The sequence below is a fragment of the Scylla paramamosain genome, chromosome 20, assembly GCF_035594125.1.
Source record: "Scylla paramamosain isolate STU-SP2022 chromosome 20, ASM3559412v1, whole genome shotgun sequence".
Lineage (NCBI taxonomy): Eukaryota > Metazoa > Arthropoda > Malacostraca > Decapoda > Portunidae > Scylla > Scylla paramamosain.
In genome coordinates this window covers 22,574,837-22,586,494 of record NC_087170.1, presented here as the reverse complement: position 1 = coordinate 22,586,494, position 11,658 = coordinate 22,574,837, and the positions used below count along the sequence as shown (strand labels likewise).

Sequence of the window (11,658 nt, the reverse complement as noted above, 5' to 3'; positions counted from 1 at the left end):
TCAAGGTTGCATTGTTTGGTAGTTTAATTAGGAAGTTGTAGGATTGTTTGAGTGTGTTGCACGTTGTTGTTCACCTGGGTTATTGGAGTTGTGGAGAACATGTGGTTAGTTCAGGAAAGGAAGTGAGAGTTGGGTGATGCTGGACAGGTGCAGGTGAAGAGAAGACACAAGAAAAGAGAAGGCGCGGGAAAAGAAACGAAACTGAAAGATCCAAGAATCTGATTAAACCCTTCACTCCTTCGCACACACACACACACACACACACACACATACACACACACACCACAAAAAAAAAAAGAGAACACAAGGGAGAAAAATGCGGAAATCATGGAGTTGAAGTCAAAATTGTACCGATTTTTACCATTTTCTCGTCTTCTGTCTGGCCTCGATTCATTTTACTTTCCTTTTAGTATTTTTTCGTTCCCTTTTTTTTTTCCTCTTTCCTCTTCATACTGCTTCCGACACTCAGGCAGTTATGGACGAAGCCTCACTGGTGTTTAAATCCTCAAAGTCAGGAAGGAAATGGAAGCATCAAGTACACCACTGCATCCTTTCACTCCCGTCTTTATTCCATGTCTCTCTGTCTTTCTCTTTCTTCTTTTCCATCGTTTACTTCTTTTCCATATCTTTTTCATAGTTTCTTCTTTCCGTCTTTACTCGCTCTGTTCTTCCTTCCCTTCTTTACATTCCCTCCTTTCAGTCACTCCTTCTTTCGTTCATATTTCTCCATATTTTCTCTTTCCTTCTCTTGATCTTCCTCATTCCTCCAACTTTATTCCTACTTCCTCTACTCTTCCCTCTCTTTATCTTTCCTTTCCTGCTGACACCGCCTTCCTCTCTTCAGTCAGTGCATCCATCCATCCAGAACCCTTCCTACCTCCCCCTTGCCCTCTCATCCATCCTTTCTTCCTTCCCTCCCTCGCAGGACCCACCCTTAAATCGGCCGAAGGAGAGAGAGAGGGAGAGACAGACAGACAGGGTGGTCGGGCGTCACAAATTAACCGAAAACAATATATATTATTTTTCCTCCATCACCATCACCATCACCAGGATTAACCACATTCGTAACTCCCTTCCTTCACATTTACTTGTGTGGCTTTTACTTCTCTTTGATTTATATTCCTTTGGGTTCTTATTTATTATTTTTATTTTTCTTATATTTCTGTCCGAGATGAGGTTGGAGGCTGAAGAGACGCCCACCCCCAAGCCGCAGGTAAAGTCATTACAGCAGGTATACGGGGACGGTACGGGAGGAGGTGCGGGGAGAGGAGGAGGGGCCAGAAGGGTAGGGGGTGGTAGGCCTAGTCAGGATTGGTGGCGGGGGGAAGAAAGGATGGGACAGGATGGAATGTCTTCGAAATGAGGAAAGAAAAGAGAAAAATGAAGGAAGAGTGAGTGAGTGAGGGAGGGAGGAAGGGAGGGAGGAAAACCCGCGTGCCCGCCACCCTCTTCTGACCAGATTTTCTTTAATATCTTACATGTTTTTTATATATATACTTTTATTTTGCCTTTATTTTTATAAGTATATTCGGTGTTAATTTCCAGCGTGTCAAAAAGAGACTTAGTCATCACTTTTCTTTATTATTTTCTTATATTTTGCCTCTTTTTCACTCTTTTTTCCTTTCTGCAAATGCGCATGACTGTCTATCTACCTCCCCATTTTCCTGTCTCATTCTGTTTCCCTGTCTGTACGAGTATTTCTCTCTCTCTCTCTCTCTCTCTCTCTCTCTCTCTCTCTCTCTCTCTCTCTCTCTCTCTCTCTCTCTCTCTCTCTCTCTCTCTCTCTCTCTCTCTCTCTCTCTCATTAAGAGGTAGCGGGCGGGTCCTGGGTAGAAGAAGTAACGCAAGTAATTATTCTGGTCAAAACAGGACCGCTGGGGAGAGAAATATGGCTCCCTCTCCTCCTCCTCCTCCTCCTCCTCCTCCTCCTCCTCCTCCTCCTCCTCCTCCTCCTCCTCCTCCTCCCATCTCCTTTTCCTTCTTTTCCTCTTCCTGGAAATCGTGGTGCGAGTATCTTCCTCTTATCCGTTTTCTTTCGATTCTTCTGCTGTGGATTTGCTGTTGTCTTAATTTGAAGAGTTGCTGTGTGTGTGTGTGTGTGTGTGTGTGTGTGTGTGTGTGTGTGCAGTTTATCCGTCTTCATTTTTCTCTTTCTTGCTTAGTCATTCCGTGTATCCTTTTTTGTCATAATTACTATCTTCATTCATTTTATTGTGTGACTCATCGTATTTTACTCAGGGGTAGTAGTAGTAGTAGTAGTAGTAGTAGTAGTAGTAGTAGTGGTAGTGTTAGTGTTGTAGTTTTTGTTGTAATTATAATAGTAGCAAATCACCATTAGCAACAGTACCACCACCATCACCACCACCACCATCACCAGCAGATGTAGCATTAATAGTAGGAGGAGGAGGAAGATCAGGAGCAAGATTATAAAGAAAGACTAGTAGTATAAAACTAAGTAGTAGGTAGGAATCAAATGTACGTACATAGTAGCAGTAGTTAGTAGAATTATAATTATTTGTCACCATTAGTCATAGCAGCAATAACTCATGGCAAGAAAAAAAAAACGTAAAAAAAAATTAATCTGGTTGGTCTAAATTTGGTGACGAATTCATTACGTCACGAGGACTGGCCAATCAGAGAGCGCGGTGCCGCCTCCCCTTTGAGATATATATTAATGGAACCATTCATAACAGGTGACTCGCCTGTGATTAACCGTTTATTGTACGGGTCATTATCTCTTAATGACCCACCTGGAAGCCGTTTAAGACGCCATTATAGAGGTAATTAAGTAGTCCACCTTTACGAGACAACCCGCCTACCATTTTTTTCCCTGTATTTATTTTTATGGAGACGGACGATGATGTGTGGAGAAAAAGTGGATGATGTAATTGAGAAGTTTAATATTGCGTCTTCTCTTTGTTATTTTGGCGTTATATCTTACTAGCATCACCACAACTACTACTACTACTACTACTACTACTACTACCACTACTACTACTACTATTCGAGTAGGATTTAGCCAGTCTGTACCAGAGAGAACTGTGTTAAAATTTGGTAATAGTTTGCGTCAATACAAGTATTTATCATGTTGCTGCTTCGTTCCCACGTGCACACACACACACACACACACACACACACACACACACACACAAGGGTCGTTCATTTAATCACCGCAGATTCGTCACTCTAATTAATATCTGGAGCGGTGAAAAGCTCCCGCCATTCTCCACTGTCATTCCTTTCCCCCTCCACCCACTCCACCACTCCATCACTCCTTGCTTCCTCATCACTCCCCCGCCCCTTGAAGCCCTGCAGCTCGTCCTCTCCACTCCACTTACTCATCTCCACATTGCCAGACCGTCTTTTCCGTATCTCCACATCCTCTTCACTAGTCCACATCCACGTCTCTTACCACCTTTACTCCTCCACTTCACCTCTACACTTCGTAGAACCAATGAACCATCCAGCATCCCTCCAGTATCCACCCACTACCATCCACTACCATCCACCTGAACCACACAACCACCGCGTTAACAGGAACACGGGCCTGGCTTGTTTTGTTGGTACCATCTCGACTATCTCCGCATGTCAAACGCTGAGTTATGAACCTTGTATTGCCAGGTAAGGGCGGTTCTCTTATCTGTCTCCCCCTCCCCCCGCTCCGCCACCTTCACCCTCCAGCGCTCACCACCAAGGCCCCTCTCTGATCGGCCGCCCCCGCCCCAGCCACCACCACGCCGCCCCCGCCTCCCACGCCCGCTGTCACGAGTGAAGGATGGCCCCCATACAAACCCACAGTGGCCATTGCACGGTGTCGTTATTGTGCCCATATTTCTTGTTCCTTCTTCTTGGTGTGTGTTAGTTATGATTGTTTACCCCTCCCTCCTTTCTTTCCACACACACACACACACACACACACACACACACACACACACACACACACACACACACACACACACACACACACACACACACACACACACACACACACACACAGCTACCCATTATTTTCCCAATCACGTAAAATTCACAATGACATCTACCAAGAATATATTTATTTTTTTTATTTATTTTTTTTTTTTCATGATTCAAAACGATGTGGCATTTTAGTGACCCGCAAGGACAAGTAAGAGTGGAAAAGAGGAGGAGGAGGGAGGGGGGAAGAAAGCAGTCCCTCCCTGGAAACTGAAAAGAAATAAAGTAAAAGAAACGAAAGGAAATGCCTGAAAATTGTACTTCTCATGAGGTTGATATTTACGAGAAAAATATTCAATTGGTCGACTTAATTCGCAGGTAGAGTAATGGCATACACACACACACACACACACACACACACACACACACACACACACACACACACACACACACACACACACACACACGTACATGATCTGTGAGGGCGTGGGTGGGCCGCTGCTTGTGATGGAAGAGGACTGAGAGAGGAGGCAGAAAAAAATCGTAAAAAAAACTGAGAGGGCGATAATTAAAAGGATAAAGTGAGGTTATAAATATTCACAAATATGGAGAGAGAGAGAGAGAGAGAGAGAGAGAGAGAGAGAGAGAGAGAGAGAGAGAGAGAGAGAGAGAGAGAGAGAGAGAGAGAAGCAGGAATAGAAAGCAAATTAAGTTCAACTACCTAACAAAACAAAGAAAATGCAAAACAAGAACGGGAGCAATACAAGAAGTAACTTTGCCTAACGACACATAGATGGCGTTGTAACCTCTCCCCCTCCCTTTCCCTCTCCTTCTCTCCACCATCAGCGTTGAGTTGAATTCGTAGAATGAAGCTTCCTTTAACGACACAGGACATCCCGACTCTCCCTCCTTCCCTCCCTCCCTGTTGGCGATGAAGTGTCCTGAGTCCCTCGTCACCACTCTCTCGTGTGCTTCTGAGTGTGTGCAAGTGATCTACGGCTGGTGGACGTGTCTACCCCGCCACACCTGAAAACAGTGAATCATCTTGACGAATTGTACGCTTCTTTCTGAGGTTCGTAGGTCGTGTTCTTGTTCTTTTATGTGTTTCTTTTGTTTATTAGTTGTGAATGACGGCGTAACTGACTGCTTGGTATTTCTTTTAAGGTTTTTATGATGCTGATTGACTTCAAGTTGGTATTTCTAGTATATTAATGCATACAGATTGAAGTTACCCATTCATCCTTATACTACAATGTTTCTTTCGTTTATTAGTGGTGAATGACGGCGTAACTGATTGCTGGGTAGTTCTTTAAGGTTTTCATAATGCTGGTTGGTCCTACGCTGGTATTTCAAGTGTATTAACGCATACAAAATTAGGCTATCCATCCATGCTTATACTAGAAAACATTATAAAGAAAATAGAAACCTACCTTCATTTTCCATAGGCCGTTGATTACACTACACTTAACTACTAGTATAGAGATTAACCTGGCCTAACCCATCTAGGAATCGTGCTTATATACCTGAACTTAAACGTGTGTACTCGTAACTGCGTACCTGTGAGTGGGAGCATGAGTGTAGCATAAGTAGCGGTAAGTTATATCCTCCTGTCTCCACCTCGCTGCTTGGGGGCTTCAGTTAATGCTGGTCTGTGAGGGCTAGGGGAGGGATCACCTGGCTACAATTAATTAAGGCTCCAGGTTACCCCATAATTTACCTGTTTGAAGACGCACCTGTAATGTACCGCTCTGAATTACCCATTGATTTGTCATATAGCGTGTTTTTTATTGCGACCTTCCCTTCCTTCTATCTCTACCATGGGAGGGAAGGAGGGCGTGTAATGGGACGGAAGGTGAGACGAAGGAGGGACTGGGGGAGAAGGGAAGGGGTTGAAGGAGGGGTACAGAGAAGGAGGAAGGGAGGGGAGCGATATTTAGTGAGGGAATGGTCGTTTGGTCTTAATATGTTGTAAAAATTTAGGGAAAATGGGAAGAAAATGGAAGAGAGATAGATAGATAGATAGAGAGAGAGAGAGAGAGAGAGAGAGAGAGAGAGAGAGAGAGAGAGAGAGAGAGAGAGAGAGAGAGATTAAAGTCATTACGAGTAGTTAATCTCTCTCTCTCTCTCTCTCTCTCTCTCTCTCTCTCTCTCTCTCTCTCTCTCTCTCTCTCAACGAATCCAAATACCCCAGCCTGTCACCTCTAACACCACCTCCTCCCCCCCCTCACCACACACACACACACACACTTCTTCACCACACACACACACACACACTTCTTCACCACACCCGTCTTCCATCACCTTAACGCACCCCCTTCTTCTCTGTTCCTCCTCCCCATTCCCACCCCTCTCCTACCCCTCTCCCTCCATCACCACCCCTCCCCTCCCCCTCTCGTTCGTCAGGTCCCCGCACCTTCTAATCGTACGCACCACAACGACTGTCTAAGTGCACGTCTGGTTTCGTGCTCACCTACAAGGAATGGAAATAAGTATTTGTAGTAGTGGTGGTGGTGGTGATGGTAGTAGTAGTAGTAGTAGTAGTAGTCTTGGTAGTAGTAGTAGTAGTAGTAGTAGTAGTTATTCTTTGGTGGTAATGGTGGTAGTTGTATATATATATTTTTTTGTAAATTTTCTTTTTTTATTATTATTTATACTTGTCCTGTAGTTTGTTATTGTTTTTTTTTATTCATGTGAGGGAAACCGAGTTTTTCTTTTGTATCTGATAATGTAATTACTTGTTTTCACACGCACACACACACACAAACACACACACACACACACACACACACACACAGGGACCATCAGATAGTAGTAGTAGTAGTAGAAGTAGTAGTAGTTGTTGTAGTAGCAGCAGTAGCAGTGATGATGCTGTGAGTGGTGGGGTCAGCAATCGTAGTGGTTCTGTGAGTGATGGAGTCAGCAATCGTGGTGGTTCTGTGAGTGGGTGGAGTCCGCAATCGTGGTGGTTCTGTGAGTGGTGGAGTCAGCAATCGTAGTGGTTCTGTGAGTGGTGGAGTCAGCAATCGTAGTGGTTCTATGAGCGTTGGGATCAGCAGTCGTGTGGTGGTTCTGTGAGTGTTGGAGTCAGCAGTCGTGGTGGTTGGCGAGGTGGCTGACCCTTCAACACTCCAAGGAAAGCTTCATCATGCAGGACTTTGACTTATTTTTTTCCTCCCTCCTCTGATTCTGAGACCCAGACTTGATTACCCTCCTCACTCACTGTACCTTTAAAAACCGAATCCGATCAAGGAACCCTTCAAGCATCCACTCCTCCCTCATGAGTAAGATCCAGCCCTGCATAATCACTGTAGAAATCTTACTGAGCACCAATACCCAAAAGACGAAGAGAAAAAAAAAAAAAACGAAAAAAAAAAAATAGCATGTAGTAATCTTAAGAATTCTAGGAAACTCTCGCAAACAGGACGCACAATCCCTCACTCTTGTATACAATTATTTAAGAATTTATACAAAGCCTCCCCCTTCTCCTTCCCTCCGCGGCTATAAACTCCATGAATTATAAACTCCATGACGGGCCGCTTCAGGGGTAAATACAGGATTGGAACCTTCATATCTATAGATCAGGAGCGCTTTATGGGGACACCTTCGTAGTTTACACCTGCGTTGATGTAATTACTGCAGGTGAGATATTGGGAGGGGAGCGGCTGGGAGGGAGAGGGAGAGGGAGAGGAGCTGTGGGTGAGGAAGAGAAGGAAGCTTGCAAGAATAAGAACGGAGATAGGCAAAGGTTGAGAGAGAGGAGAGAGAGAGAGAGAGAGAGAGAGAGAGAGAGAGAGAGAGAGAGAGAGAGAGAGAGAGAGAGAGAGAGGGGAGGGGAATAGACGAAATTGAAAGTAATCTCATTCAGACTCCCATGTAAAAAGACAAAAAAGAGCCAAAGTTGACTGTGAAAACAAGGGAATGAAAACAAGAAGTATCCGGAATATGAACACGAGCAAAGAAAACACGGGAGAACAAGGGCAGAGTCAGCAGCAGCAATAATAATAAATTCAAGGTAACAAAATAGAATGACAATCCACTCACCAAATAAAAAAAATAATAAAAAAAAAATAGAAATCCACTCCATTATAAAAGAAAAGAGTGGTAAAAAAAATATATAAACCTGAAAAAAAAGAAAATATAAACCCTTTAAAAAAATAACTCTTCTTCCCCTTCATCTATTCCCGCCACGACGTAATGGGAAGTCATTTAACCATTCTAATTCCCCATTATTTTTATACAGTAATGGCCAAGTAGCTTCTTTGCCTATTTGTAAGAGATATGTGGTGGTCGTGACGGAGCGGGAGTATGTGCGTTTGTGGAGCGTGTGTCTCATCAGGGAGTGGAGAGGGAGAGAGGGAGAGGAGGAGGGGAGGAGGAATTGTGGAGAGGGTGGGAGGTGAAGGGGGAAGAAGTAGCTAGCGGAGGCAGGAATGGGTGAGAGGTGAGGGAGGAGAGAAGTGGAGGATGCGATGGGTTGGATAAGGAAAGCAATGGTTTGGATATGAAGGATGAACGTGGATGGATGAAGGGAGATGGGATGAAGTACGAAGATAAAAACGTAACTAGCGGTCTACTGAAGAATGTGGATAAAAGATGAAAGTAAATGAATAAGGAGAGATTATGCATAGATATAAAACGAAGGAGTGAAAGGAGTGAATCATTTAGTCAATCTTACTGACACTACCTCATTTTTCCCTCCTCTCACAGGACAAACTGAGGAAGAAAACCGCAATTATTTACTTACTCCTTCACTCCGCACTCACAGACGGCCTTCAGGGGGAGAAAAATGAGAAAAATGGAAACAAAGGTGGAAAAATAATGGAAAAGAATAACAGGGGACTCGGGAAGGGAAAACAGCATCAGTAGGCAAGCCAAACACCATTTTCTGAGAGCCACGACTCTGACTGAAGGAGACACAGAGAAAATGGGAAGTCCGTTGGCACACTTACCATCTTTGGGCATGAACCTTGTGACCAAGAGAGAGAGAGAGAGAGAGAGAGAGAGAGAGAGAGAGAGAGAGAGAGAGAGAGAGAGAGAGAGAACCGCACAGAAGATAGATAAATAGAAAAAAGAAACAAGCATATAGAAGAGACACACGAATATAGAAGACATAGAGAAAACCAGTAAAGATAGACAAGAAATAAGAGAGACAGGCAAAATACATAGACAATAGATATAAATAGTAAGAAAAAAAAAACTCAAAAGATATAGATTACACTCTTTGACGAGCAAATAGACGAAAAAGCCAAAATCAGACGCAAACGACCACAGCCACACACAGACACAGACACAGACAGCAAGAGAGGGGAGAGAGAAAAGTGAGAGAGGCGCAGAACAGGTGATGGTCGACCGTGACACCAATTCTGGAGAGGTAACAAGGCGCGACAAAGACCCGGCCAAGATTTACTGCTCTCATTGACCCTCGCCGGAGACCTGAGTGAGCGATGGTTACACGCCGCCTCCCGCACCACCTGGAGCGTCCGCGGAACCAATTTGTTGTGGAAAGTGAAGCTGGCGTGGTGAGTGGTGGGGGCGAAGTGAGAGAAGGCGTGCGTTGGTAAGAGTGGAGTGTGTGTATATGTGTGTGTGTGGATGTGTGTGCGTGCGCGGTGGAGCAGGAAGGTTTGCGGTGGTGGTGGAGAAAGGAAAGTAAGTTTGTGATGCGAGTGGACATTATTATGGAGCAGTGGGAGGGAGTGGAATTGTGCGGTGGGAAGTGGATTTATTGTGGCTACTGGGGGCGGGAATGACCTTCATTTATATGGTAATGGAGATGTACACTAGGATGGTGGTGGTGATGGGGCGTATGGGCGAGGTGGTGGTGGTCGTGGTGGTGGTGGTGGTACGTGTGTAGATGGGTTTGTAGTGATAATGATATTTCGGGTGGTGGTGGTAGTAGTGGTGGTGGTGGTGAGGGTGGTTGTGACATAGGTGGTAGTGGTGATGGTAGTATTGTGGTAGAGGGGTAATAATAGTGATAGTGGTATAGAAGACTTACTGTATATAATAATGATGGTGATATTAACACTATATTTATAAGCGCAATGTAATTTCACTTATGTAATTACAAAAAAAAAAAAAAATATATATATATATATATATATATATATATATATATATATATATATATATATATATATATATATATATATATATATATATATATATATATATATATATATACACACACGACACTTACTAAAAGACATTATTCGTTCTTGTATATTCACAGTTCACTATTCTTAAAAGCTGTGAAGTGTAAGATCAAAAACTCAATTTCAGTATAAAATAAACACCTAGATTAACTATTGGTCGATCTGATAATGGCAGTAAGATAAGACATGTGATGGTACGTCGCTGTGATGATGGACTTGCGATGGAAGGAGAGAGAGAGAGAGAGAGAGAGAGAGAGAGAGAGAGAGAGAGAGAGAGAGAGAGAGAGGTGGAAAAGTGAACGCTAGTAGTCGTGATGCTGAAAAAAAACAAGGTATTAGTGAGTGGCGTGGGACGTGAGGGTGGTGATGAAGTTTAGCGGAGGTAGTGGTGATGGTGGTGACGCATGGACGTGAATGAGAGCAAGAGCAGCGGTGGCAATGGTGGTGACGGTGGTGATGGTGGTGGTGAACGTGGTCAAGAACAGAAGGGGGTGAAGCTGGTGCTCATATAGTGCGAGAGGGAGGCTTGTCAGTGGCCGTGTTGGTGGTGACCGTGGTGACTGTGGTGTAGGGGAGGGAGTAGGGGTTACGGTAGTGGTGTGGGACTCAGTGTGGGTCTCAGTGGGGGTCACGAAGTCAACAGTGGTCTCGGTGTGTCAGTGGTGTAGTGGTGGTAGTGGTGTCAGTGGTCACAAGCCCCGCCTTGGTGGTGTCAACGGTAGCAATGGTGGTCTGGCGGCGGCGGCGGACGGTGGCGGGCGTGCGGTGACTGAGGGTAGCAGTGGGTGGTGGTTGTGGTGGCCGTGGTGTGCCTCGAGTGAAGTGTTGTTGGGACTCCTGTCATTCACCCATTACACTTAGCCCTTGTTTTCGTTTCCTCTTATTCCTTGTCTTCCTCCTCTTGTTTGTACACCTCCTATTTATAAAATCTTAAAATATCTTCATTATAATATTTTCTAGTATCATTATATTTATCTCTCTCTCCTTTCCCCTTCGTGTTTTCCTCCTCCTCCTCCTCCTCTTCCTCCTCTTTACATGCCTGTTCATCAAGGTCTATCCTTTTGTCCAACCTTTGTAATATTATCTTGCATTATTTACGTTTCCTTCCTTCTTATGTTTTCCTCTTTTTTCTCTCCTTTTGTAATCTTTCATTTTTCTGTCATATTTTATATTTTCTTTTAAATATCTTTCTTTTTATATGTTTAGAAGTATTTTTGGATGCTTCTCTATTGCATATCGTCGTATTATATAATTTTCTTCCTTTTTTTCTTTTCTGTCGTTTCATTCATTCCTGTCTTTGCAGTTTCAACTCGTATGAGAGAGAGAGAGAGAGAGAGAGAGAGAGAGAGAGAGAGAGAGAGAGAGAGAGAGAGAGGTGAAAAAGGCCACGTTTGAGAGAGGGAGAGGGAGAAAGAAAGAGATACAGGTAAGGGAATGAGAAATTTATAGCGGCATGCGAAACACTGAGAAAGTTACACAGAAGGAACAGAAAGACAAGGAAGGAGAAGTAAAAGTAAACAGTTTAAACAATGAACCCAAGACAAAAAAGAAAAAGAAAAAAGAAAGAAAAAAGAGCCCTTGGATGCCT

General features: G+C 43.9%; 1 protein-coding gene across 5 annotated transcripts in view; it reads left to right on the top strand.

The window, feature by feature from the left end:
• Positions 1 to 11,658, top strand: part of LOC135110655 (zinc finger protein basonuclin-2-like) — a 399,181-nt gene that overhangs the window by 231,039 nt on the left and 156,484 nt on the right. The window contains exon 1 of one of the 5 annotated variants that reach the window (XM_064023219.1): positions 4,856 to 4,987. The exons of 3 other annotated variants lie outside the window; for them this stretch is intronic. The gene's annotated coding sequence lies outside the window, so the exon portion shown is untranslated. Of the gene's footprint in view, positions 1 to 4,855; positions 4,988 to 11,658 lie in introns of those variants that run through there. One more of the 5 variants, XM_064023220.1, reaches the window with a different exon arrangement.